We start from the raw sequence: 12,760 nt of genomic DNA, 5'->3' as shown, positions 1-12,760 counted from the left end.
GTAGTCTTGAGGGTAGTCCTAACCTCTTGGTTCTGGGCATTGTCCTATTGTAGTCTCTTTCCAAGAGCCTCAATACTGCCTGAGTTTCATAGTTGTCCTAGGCATCTTTTTTTTTTAAATACTTCTTTAGTTGTGGATGGACACAATAATTTTATTTTTATGTGGTGTTGAGGATTGATCTCAGCACCTCACACGTTAGGCAACCTGGCTACAAGCCCAGCCCCTCCTAGGCATCTTTTAAAATTTAGGTAGAAGCAACTAAACCATCACAGTTTTTATACCTCATGAACCTGTGGAAATGGCACCCTATGGATGCCACAAGTCAACAGCTTATGTTCCTCAGAGAGGCAGAACCCATGGCCCACACCACATCTGGGCCCAGTGGAAATACACCTGGCTTGGCTAAAGAACATGATACTGGAATGTAAAGAATTGGGTTTTGAAATTTTTTTTTTCTAACCAGAGGACCTTGCATTCTAGACTGGTGATAGAATTCACTTCCATATAAAACAAGACCCCAGAAAGCTAGCTAGTCCCTTCACCATGTGAAAAACCAGATTGGGCTTTTTATAAAGCAGAAACAGAACCCTAACCAGACACTGAATTTGCCAACACATTGATCTTTAACTTCCTGCCACCTGGACAAAGGTATTTTGTTTCAGTAGCTGATATACACTAAGAGAGAAAGTTGATACCAGAAAACAGATAAATTACTTCAACAAATATTTAAACATGTGAAAGTGACTTTGGAATTATGTAATGAGTAAAAAATTGAACAGTTTTGAGACACATGCTAGAAAAAAAACACAATGTCTTGAACAGACTGTTAAGAGAGATTTTTGTGAGAAATCTGAAGACTAGGTACACTCCAAAGTATCAAAATCTTTGAGAAAAACTTCATAGTAATGAATAGTGTATTAGTAGAAATATGGATGTTAAAGACCATTCTGGTGAGATCTCAGAGCTACTGCATTGGCAATTCAAATTTCTTCATGTGAACATTGAAAGAACAAAACCATTCAGAATATAATAGAAATATTTATATATTGCTAATATATAATACTGAAAAACTAAAATATATATTACATATGTAATGGTGTTTAGACATACAGGTACATATAGATTTATATACACATAAACATAGGTATATATGCAGATATACATATTGTAGTTCATAAAAGAGAAAAAAAAATGCCTGTTGAAAATTTACCTAAATGTTCAGATACAAATTACTTATATATATCTTGTTTTTCTCTGCATGTTGAGAGCAGAGAAACTGTCTGCCTTTTTTTTCTTTAGATTATCTTAGCAAGGATATCTGAATAACAAATGATACAGATAAGATTTGCACCAGCCCCAGAAGATAAAACCACTCTCTTTTTAGAACAAGTAATAAGCATACTTTTACATATTATAAAAATTAGTATTTTTTTAATCTTAAGGTATCTCTCCTATAATAAAACTTTTTTGTGCATGTATCCAGAGATTTGCATTCATGCCTACACCATCCTTGCTGGAATTTAATGAAACAGAAACTGATAAAAATAGGCAATGTTCACCTTGCTTAATGACTCTCTAAACCAGAAATCTGTAATTTTCTGTTATCATGGATAAAACTTTCAGGCAAACATGGTAGCTTATTAATTAGAGAAAATTTAAGAATCTTCAATGATCTAGAGTTTAATCAACTAAAGAGAACATCAATGAGATGGTAAAAGTGGTTCACAATTCCCTTTTAAAAGGAAAAAAATAGGAGTTCGTTGACAAGGGTTTGTTGAAGTAGGCTAAGAGAGAAAATATTTTTCAGTTCCTACAAAGAAAAAAAAGCATATTCTTTGAGTTTATATTTTTATGAGACAGAAGTATTTGCATACCCACTGGGCATTCATGTACATGTTTATTTGTGTTTAAGAGTGAATAGCAAGTCAAACAAAGATATACTCCCCCCCCTTTTTTTTTTTGATTGTTAAGGCCATCACAAAAAACATACCATAAAGTGAGTGGCTTAAATTACAGAAATATATTCCTTCATAGTTTTAAAGAAGCCCCAATTCAAAGTTTCTGCATTGCAGGTTTTCTGAGAGTTTGAGGAGAATGTGTCCCAGATCTCTCCAATGCCAATCCATTGTCTTCTGGTGGTTTACTGGCCATCTTTAGTGTTCCTTGACCGATAATTCTAACTACTATATTGAACCCCAAAGCCCCAAATGACTGTAATTGAAAATAAACATTAAAAGAATTAATGAAGGCTAAATGAAATTACCAGATTAAGGCTCTTATCCAGTAGGACTTACATCCTCATTACAAAAAGCAGAGGAACAGAAACCAGAGCTCACACTCTCTCCAGACATACAGAGAACAAAGGCCATTTATTTACACAGCAAGAAAGTGGCCACTTGCAACTCAGGAAGCAAGGCCTCAATGGAACCCAAACCTGCCAGACCTCAGACCTTCACTTTAAACTTCTACTATCTAGAATTGTCAGAAAATAAGTTTCAGCTGCTTGTCATTGCATAACTTGTGTTTTGTTATGACAGTCCAAGCAGATGCAAATAGTTACCAATTTTTTGTTTACTGCCAATACTTGGATTTTAAACTTTCTGGCCAGAAGTACTATTCATGTAGCCTGTTCTTCTAAATCAGCTTTCTTTTCTCCAATTAATGAACCCTTCAGACTTGTACACTCAAGATCAAGGTTTTCCTCTTTTTCATTAACATCAACATCTGAAATAGCTTTGCAATCCCTACCCAAGTGTCCCAGACTCTGAAAATACCCTTTTTATTTTTCCAAGTATTTTTTTCAAGTTCCATGAAGAAAACACAATGACGATAAATGCTGATTTTTCTGTTTTGCATTTTTGTTTACTATGTCCCTGTTTTTGAATGTGCATATTGTGTGCAAAGCTCTCAAGTGAAGAAAATTTGTCGCAGTTCTTTAAAGACATGGCCTTGTCTTCTGGCTTTTACTGCTACTGTTAATAATGAGCTACCAATCTTTATTTGTTCTTTTGAAAATAACTGTTTTCTTCTTCTGTCAATTATTAAATTATCTCTGTATTAATTATTTCATGTTTGATAATATTTTCCAACCTCACACTGTTTCCTGTATGATAGTTCAGATCTACAATTCAGTTTATCAGGGCTCCTTTTAGATGGTCTACGCTGTTCATTAGACAATGCATCAAGATCTTAATTTAAGTCACATCTTCTAGAAACCCTCTTTATTTTCTAAAGCATATCCAGTATTATGTTTCAGTCTTTGTTACTAATTAAATTGTGTTCTGCACCACCCAACCCTACCAAAAGTTTAAATTTTAACTCTTTGGTACCTCTGAAAATGGCCTTATTTGAAAATAAGAAATGTTGTAGACAAGCAGGGTAAATAATTTCTTTCCAATTGGAAATAATACTATCTGACCAAGGTACTTGGAGAAGACACAGAAATTTGGCTTGCAATGGTGGAACATGCCTGTAATTCCAGAAGCATAGGAGTCTGAGGCAGTAGCACCACACATTCAAGACCAGACTGAACAACTTAGAAAAACCCTGTCTCATAATATAAAAAGGGCTGATGTGTGGTTTAATGATAGTGAACTTTAGATTAAATCCTCAGCATACAATAAAACATTATTTTAAAAAGCAGAAATTTGCACATGGAAACAGACATGGGCTGACAATGGGAAATTTAAATGGAGAATACAATTTACACCTACAGGAATGGCTAAGCCAAGAGAAAGACATTGAATAGATCCCCCCACAATCCTTTGAAAGAACTCATCCTGTCAACAACATAATTTCAGACTTTGGCCTGCAAAATTTTGTGACAATAAATTTCAGTTTCTTAAGCCAACCAATTGTTGTATCTTACTTTATATTGTAGCTGTAGGAATCTAATAAACCTTTCAAAGTCTTCCTTCATTTCCCTTTATACATTCTATAAATATAATGCATTAATAAAGCCTATCTGAGTGATCTATAATATGCAATTAGAATTTTAACTCAACAGCTCATTTTTTTAGAGTATGCTAGAAGAAATCAAGAATTTATCTCTAGTAGTCATTTGTGTTGGCTTTTGCCAAATCTTGGCACACTGCCAAGCCCAGGACTGCACAGTAGAATGAATTCATATCCCTAAATTTCATGAAGACAATATAATTTATATATATGATTTTATTTTTAATTTCATGTAAAATATACAGACTCAACAAAGGAGAAATATTGTTGAAGGCCTATTAATTCAGTTATTTAAAGGGTCATGAACACTGAATTTAGAACATATAACATGAAGTCACATTTGTTATATTTCAATTTCAGTACATAATATAGCTGTGTTTCAGTAAATTTATCTGCAAAATTAGATTAATAATATCATCTTTATTATGATCTGTTGAGTATTCTCTGTAAAAGTATGGTCAATGTTATAGTTAGAGAATTCTGAAACATCTTTTTAATTACTCATTTACAAAAATGTTCTTTGGAAGGTCAACAATATGATTCCAAATTAATTCAGAATTTCATTTTTTGTGTGTGTCAGTCAAAAGTAGAATCACTTGGTATTTTATACCCAATAACTATGATCACAATATAAATAAATTATAATTAATAAATGTTTAAATGGACTTTAAATATCTTCCTATTTGTCGCTCAATCTTTATAAAAATTGTCCTACATAATGCTGAGGGGTTAAGAGAATAAATGAACCTAACTTAGAGAAAGACAGGAGTTTTTTTAAGTTGGTTTAGTTTTTTCTATCATTTTTATACACTGTATTCCTTCCATTGTTGTTTTACAAACATAATTTGTACAAATTATAGCTTAATTTGTGTCTTGAGTCCTTTCACAGATTAACCCATTTCAGTGTTTTATGAATATTAATATTTAGGTAAATTATCTTTACTTTAAAAGAAAGTATATCTTTTCTTGGTTTCCTACATATAATCTGATTCTTTAAAATTTAATGTAAAGTATTTGCCATTGTCAATATTTCCCACAGAATAAAATTTAAATGGATTCTAATATATACTTTGCTCAAAACTAATTTACATATTCACATTATTGTTGGTATGACCATTAACATTATATATTATCTGTCTACCTGTTTGCTTGTGTGTGTGTGAGAAACATTTTGACTACTATATTTCTTCAGGATTTTATGAGCCTTTGCTGTGGATTAACACAACCATGCAGAAACATACATATTCATACCCAAGTTTGTCATCTTTTAAGTAGCATTAATAAAAAAGGACATGTTAGGAAGACAATGCTGCATCTGACTCTTACATCTCATATATATCTTATCCCATAATTCTTCATAATTATGGATTAATTTATACATATCTCCAATACCTGATTGACCTGGCATACTTTCACACCTTTGGGGAAAATATTAAAATTTAAAATGTTATTAAAATACACATGTTTTATTATAAACTATTTATAAAGAATATAATGTAGGATTTATTCTGAACATAAATATTTCATATATTACCTGAATTTTCAAACTTTAGTGTGTTTCTTTGTGTTCTGCATTCTGATATTTTTAAGACTAGCTGTTAAAACTAGAAATTTGTCACAAATAATTTGATATGGAGTTGTTAAATTGTTTATTATTATACATCAATCTCAAAAATAATACACAGACTCATGACATCATACTTTTTAAATAGATTTAGAAATTGTAGCTTTAATGCATAATTTGAACTGATAACTTTGAATATAATTTTACTTAGTGTAAGAGATTGTGATACCAAATCTTATTTATTATATTAATTTCAAAATAAATTTATCCCATACTAACATAATTGAAATAACAAGTGCTCTGATAATAGTACTGACAATTAATAATAAATAGAAATGGAAAGGAAAAGAATTCCTAAATTTTTCAAAATAGTAATTTGATACATATAGTTATCACTACTAAAGACTAAATGAGATTAAAATAAGATTGTCAGAATCACAGGCAATATAATTTAAAAATAAAACATGGAAGATATAGACATAATTTTTAAGAAATTGGCAAAAAAACTCAGATGTCAAAGAGATGTGTTGAACAACAACAAAAAGCACAATGGTAATAAAGGTGAAGAGTGAGAAGAAGACACATTATCAATTAGCACACAGAGAAACTACACCAGGAAAGAATAAAGAAGTTCCTTTTATAAAACTAAAATTCAATGTATTATAAACAAAGAAAAATAAAACCAAAGTTTTCTGACATGAAGAATAATGGAATATATTTGTGTAAATATAACCAAACCAGCTTACATATTTTTTTTCTTATTTAAGACACATCTAAAAGAGTGAAAATGATAGTAAAAAATTATATTCAGGCATGTTACTTGTTTTTGAGAATTACCCAAAACATTGTGGTATAAGAAGATGTTTAATGAATGACATTATCCTCTCAATACTTCTTTATAACAATCATTTGCAAAATATCAGAAACATGAGAACAAATGTTTCTTTTTATTGACTATGAACTTTGAGTCAGCAGGGTTCAGTAGGGCTCAATGGGCTGTTTTGTTCTTAGTTTTATGCTTTAGAAACAATGAGCCTTTGATTCATGTTCTTTAATGTATGGCCATCAGACACCACAATCATTCATTTTACATGATAATCACTAATACATAAACAGCAAAAATAAGTCATATGAAAGGGGTTAAATTGTGTGTGTGTGTGTGTGTGTGTGTGTGTGTGTGTGTGAGAGAGAGAGAGAGAGAGAGAGAGAGACTGTTACATTTAATTGCCCACAGTATGTCACAAAACTGAATGAAAATTCAAGAGTTAAGAAGAAAGTTGTGTGGATAAGAGCAAGTGAATAAATTTTTAATGGAAAGAAGTGAGAAATTTGGTATAATAATGTAATTCATCACAAGAGTATTTGACATATGTATAAAGGTATTTTATAAATATTTAAAGTAGATTAATAAGAATTGTGAAGTAATAAATTCTATATAGCTCGAAGGGTTGAAAGTCTGTCTGAATAATTGGTTGTTCCAATTTTACGAGAGGATGCTGAAAATAGTTAGAAAATTAAATTACCTATCCTCATCTTTGAATTTATAAAACAAAATTCTGACTTGTAGAATAATGACAAATATTTTTCAGAGGGAGGTGACCTAATCCAAGGTGAAAATTTTATTATTAATGATAGAGATGAAGTTCTTACTCTTATATTGTAGAGAAAAGCCTAAATCAGGCATAACTACCGGAAAATATTCCATACGTCAACAAAATTGCTAAAGTGGATGTTAGAGGAAAGCTGTGAATGAGCACCCCAGAAAATTCAATAGAAAGTGAAGAAATGATATAGGTCAAGTGCAAATCGTAAGAATGAAGAACAGAGTTAATGTAACTGAAACCAAGCTCTGCTTTATCATATTATGCACAGACTTCATGAAAAATACTCAGGTAGGCACAATTAATCACAAGTTAGTTCTTAGAACATCCAAACTTAAAACAATACGAAGGGAGCTAACATAATTTTACTTAACTAAAGTTATTTTAGTTTTATAAATGACTTCCTGCACATTTTCATATTATAAAACTACATAAGACTATTTTCTGCCCAATGAACATGTCAGGAAATATATTACTCTTTTTCCCACTAATGTTTCTTTATCTGTTCTTGTGATTTTTTTCTCTGAAGCTTTAGAATTTCTACTTTCTTGAAAAAAAATTCTTCTATTATAAAATATGATATTTAAATTATATAATTCAATGAAGCTTAGGTTACAAACAGGTATTGTTCTTTCAACACAATGTACACTTTTAGAATACTTTTTATCACTGTAATAAAGAAAATTCAAACCTCCTTAATATTTATTGTCTATTTTCTCAAAACTCTTAGATTTCAGCAATCACATGCTCATTTTTGTTTTTATAGTTTTGCCTATTTTGTATATTTTACATAAAATAATTGTACAATAAGTGATCATTTGATACTTGCTTTTTTTTATTCAGCCTGACATTTTAAGAATTATGCATATTATGGCACTTACCAATATTTTACTTATTATTTTTATTGCTAATGTATTATTTCATGGGTATACCATATTTTTTCCATTTACCAGTTAATGAACATTTGTGTGGGGCCCACATTTTTGTCTATTATAAATAGTACAAATATGAATATTCATATGCAACTTCCTGTGTGCTCATACTTTTTCATTTCTCTTGTGTGTTTTTTTTTTCCAATTTTTTTTAAATTCTTACATACAATGGAATTTCTTGATTAGGTAGTAACTCTCTTTTACTGCTTGAAGAATTGTCATAATGCTTTCCAAAGAAGGTGCCCAGTTTTATATTTCCAAGTGTGGTGTACATTCCAACCTGTAGTGTTTCTGTGTTCCAATTATTCCTTGACAAGAGATGTAAGTATGTGGTGTTTTATTTAGATATTTCATTGAATGTGAAGTGGTATCTCATTGTGATTTTGGTGTGCATTCTCCTGTTGGGTAATGGTATTGGACATCTTTTCATGAATTTATTGGCCATTTGCATATCTCTTTGGAGAAGAGTCTATTCAGATTGTTCTCCTGTATTTTTAAATGTTATTTAACTTTTCATTATTCAGTCATAAATATCCTTTATGTATTTTTGAAATATGCATAATTAAATGTATTATTTGTAGATAGTTTCATCTAGTCTCTAGATGTTGTTTTGTAATGAAAGGTCTAAGAAAGTGAATATTAAAATTTGAATCAGAAGCCTTTCCCTATTTATAGCTTGCTCATCCTGATAACCCATGATAGAGTCCAGGTGTTCCCACCCTTTGGCAGCAGTAGCAAATTTAAACCACACAGGTCCTAGCAGAATTTAGGAGCACTATTCCAGGCACTTTGTTCACTCTGCATAAAACCCAAGCACAGCAACCCTCCCTCTTCTTTCAAGCCATATTCAGACTGGTTTATGACCCACCCTGCTTTTACATTTTTAAGTAATATCTCTTCATATTCCTGTGTGTGTGTGTGTGTGTGTGTGTGTGTGTTTGTGTGTGTGTGTTCGAGCGCGCACGTGCATAATGTTATGTTTTGGTTTGTTTTTTGTTTTGGGGGTAGCAGGGATTGAACCAGGGGAGGTTAACCTTTGAACAACAGCCATAGCCCCTTTATATTTTTTAGTTTGAGACAAGTTCTTGCTAAGTTACCTAGTGCCTTGCTAAGTAGCTGAGGCTGGTTTGAACTTGATCTTCCTGCCTCAAACTCCTGAGTTGCTGGGATTATAGCAATGCTACACTGTGAGAAGCATAAATGTTATTTTTGTAATATTCTAAAATTCATCAAAATTATATGAGGTGTATAAAACATCAATTTATCAGAAACATAAGAATAAATACATCTAACACAAATAGCATGATTTTGACACCAAAGCAGACATGAAGACCAATGGTACAGAATAGAAGACACAGAGACAAACCCATATAAATATAGTTATCTCATACTAGACATACGTGCAATAACTATACATTGGGTAAAATACAGCCTTTTCAACAAATGGTGATGGGAAAACTAGAAACTCATATGTAATAAAATAAAATTAGATCCCTATCTCTCATACTGCACAAACTCAACTCAACTTTGAGTAGATCCAGGACCTACGCATTAAACCAGAGACCCTGCACCTACTAGAATTAGGTCCAACTCTCTGTCATGTTGGCTTAGGAACCAAATTCTTCAACAAGACTCCAAAAGCACAAGAGATGACATGAAAATCAATAAATGAATGGGATGGTACCAAATTAAAAATCTTCTTCACAGCAAAGGAAACAATAAAGAACTTGAACAGAGTTTCTACACAATGGGTGGAATTGTTTGCCACCTGCAACTCAGAGCATTAATCTCCAGGATAGATAAAGAATTCAAACAACACCAAAAGAATGAATAACCCAATCAATAAATGAACAAAAGAAGTGAACAGACACTTCACAGAAGAAGACATATGATCAATCAATAGATATATGAAAAATTCTCAACATCCCTAGCAATTAGAGAAATGGAAATTAAAACTACACTGAAATTTCATCTCACTCCAGTCACAATGGCAATTATCAACAATACAAGCAACAATAAATGTTGGTGAAATTATGGGGGAAAATGTACACTCATACATAGCTGGTGTGACTGCAAATTAGTGCAACCAATCTGGAAAGCAGTATGGAGATGCCTTAGAAAACTTTGAATGGAACGACCATTTAATCCAGCTATACCAGTCCTCAGTATATATCAAAGGACTTAAAATCAGCATACTATAGTGATGAGGCCATGCCAATGTTTAGAGTACTCAATTCACAATAGCTGAGCAATGGAGCCAACTTAGGTGCCCTTCAATAGATGAATGGATAAAGAAAATGTGGAATATTACAACGAAATAATACTCAACCATATAGAAGAATGAAATTATAGAATTTGCCTGTAAACAGATGGAACTGGAGAATATTATGCTAAGTGAAATAAGCCAATACCAAAATACCAAAGTCAAAATGTTTTTTCTGATATATGGATGCTGATTCAAAATAGGCATAGGAGAAGGAGGAGTTGATGTCCACTGGATTGGACAGGGAGGGATGGAGAGTAGGGAGGAGTGATGGAAATTGGAAAGATAGTAGAATAAATCTGAAATAACTTTCCTATGTTCATATAAGAATACATGATCAATGTAACTCCACATCTTGGACAACCACAAGAATGGGAAGTTATACTCCATGTATGTCTGATGTGTCAAAATACAAAAATTATAGTATAATGAATAACTAATAGGAACAAATAGAAAAAGGAATATATGCATGTATGTACATACCTTTGAGAATGTTCTGAAACTACTATTTTATTTCTTCTCTTGTTTTAAGACTATTCAATTTCTGTTTATTCTCTAATTATATTGTGTAGTTTGTTCCTTTCTAGAAATTTGCTTATTTTATATGTGTTATGCAATTTGTGGATATGCATATGTTTAAAGTGTTAACTTAGAATAATTTTATTTCTATCAGGTTGGCCAAGATATTTGCCAGTTTTGTTGATACTATCATGGCACCAACCTATGTATCTTCTGAGGACTCTTCCCTTAATTTGTATATGCTCATCTTATGTTCATATATTCTTCACTCTCTATATAACTGACTATTAGGAGATAAGTTGTGTTCCTTTCATTTATTGAAACCTTCATGCTCATTACCTCAGAATTGTTAATATGAGGTCCTGAGGATAGACTGTTAATTCAGTGTGACTGGTGTCCTTATGAAATGATGAGGTCAGAACACAAGTATGTACAAGGAGCAGATAATATGAAGACCCAAGAAGAGAATGGCCTTTTGAAAACAGAAGCCTGGGAAGAAAATAATCCTACTGACAACTTGGTCTGAAATCTCTTATATATAAAATAATAAGGAAATAAATTTCTGTTGGACAAAAGAAAGCCACATCCAGGAGTTTCTCACTCACACTATGGTCCATACACTGTCCACAGCAATTCATCAGTGTAATGATTAAAGAGATAGTCAATTTCATGGCTCCTGCAACTATTTCTCCATATAAGCAAATTCTGTTGTAACTGTGCATTCACCCATCTATCCAGACTTTGATTATTTGCCCTACACATTTCATTCTGTGTGGAATTCAAGAAAAGTCATTAGTTTTCAGTATTTTAAAAATTATTTTCTACTTGAGGTGTGAAAAAGTTGATGTCAACATTTTCCCTGCCAGAGATAAAACCAGAGATCCCTCTAAATAACACATTTAAATTGCAAATAAAATGTGCATTTAGTGAAGTAAAAACAAAATCATAATCTTCTAAGTATAGAAAAAGTTTCACTGTGATTGTCTTTTCTTTCAACCTAAAGCAAAAGAAATGGAGATAATTTATCAGGTTTGTGAAAAATCATTTTCATGTTTTATAATTGAGCATGTTACTTACTTTGTAAATATTTAACAAATTTCAATCCAGTTAACCTACCTTATTTTTAATCACTTGATAAAATTTTCCCTTGTTTGATTTCAAAGTTATAACATTTTTTGATTTCTCCTGAATATTTTAGGTAAGTTTATCAATATCATTGAGATATTATTAGCTGACACTATTTAATTAAAATATGCTTTTGTGCTCTTCAAAAGCTTGAATGCACTGTATAATGTTCCTCTATAAATTGTAAAGAAAATTAGGATTTTGATATTTGCAAACATCAAAGGGGTTTCATTTCTGGTAATAAAATTTAACATGGTTCAAATTAATTTGGAAAATAATGAAGTGAATCTATCTTAATGAAATTTATTTTATTTTGTTGGTTTATCATGAGCAAACATAATTACTAATAAGATGCAATTTATAAATAAAATAGTGAACACATTTTATTTGCAAAGAAAACTTGATATTAGTCAAAATATATTGAATGTATTTCAATTTAGTGCAAGGCTTTTCAATTTTTTTTTTTTTTTTTTTGCAGCTTCATGGTTGGTTTTGGCCAAACTTTTTATTTAGTATTCTGTAGTTGTTTAACACACACTTAAATGGTCTTATTGGGGGAGGGGGAAAAGGGAGGTTCTTGCGGATTCCCAAGGAAATGTCAGAAAGGCAAAATATGGCCAGCATTATCCATTTGGTTTTTTTTTTTTTTTGGAGGGGAAGGGGGATTTACTGGGTGAATAGCACTTTCCTTACATAGATATCTGATCTCAGGTTTTGTATACTGAGAACATTGAGATTTCAGCTGGAAGACACCCTGAAATCCTAAGAGTAGCATACCCCAACCACCCCCTATTAGCTAGCT

The sequence above is a fragment of the Callospermophilus lateralis genome, unplaced genomic scaffold (assembly GCF_048772815.1).
Source record: "Callospermophilus lateralis isolate mCalLat2 unplaced genomic scaffold, mCalLat2.hap1 Scaffold_86, whole genome shotgun sequence".
Taxonomy (NCBI): domain Eukaryota; kingdom Metazoa; phylum Chordata; class Mammalia; order Rodentia; family Sciuridae; genus Callospermophilus; species Callospermophilus lateralis.
This window is presented reverse-complemented; position numbering follows the sequence as displayed.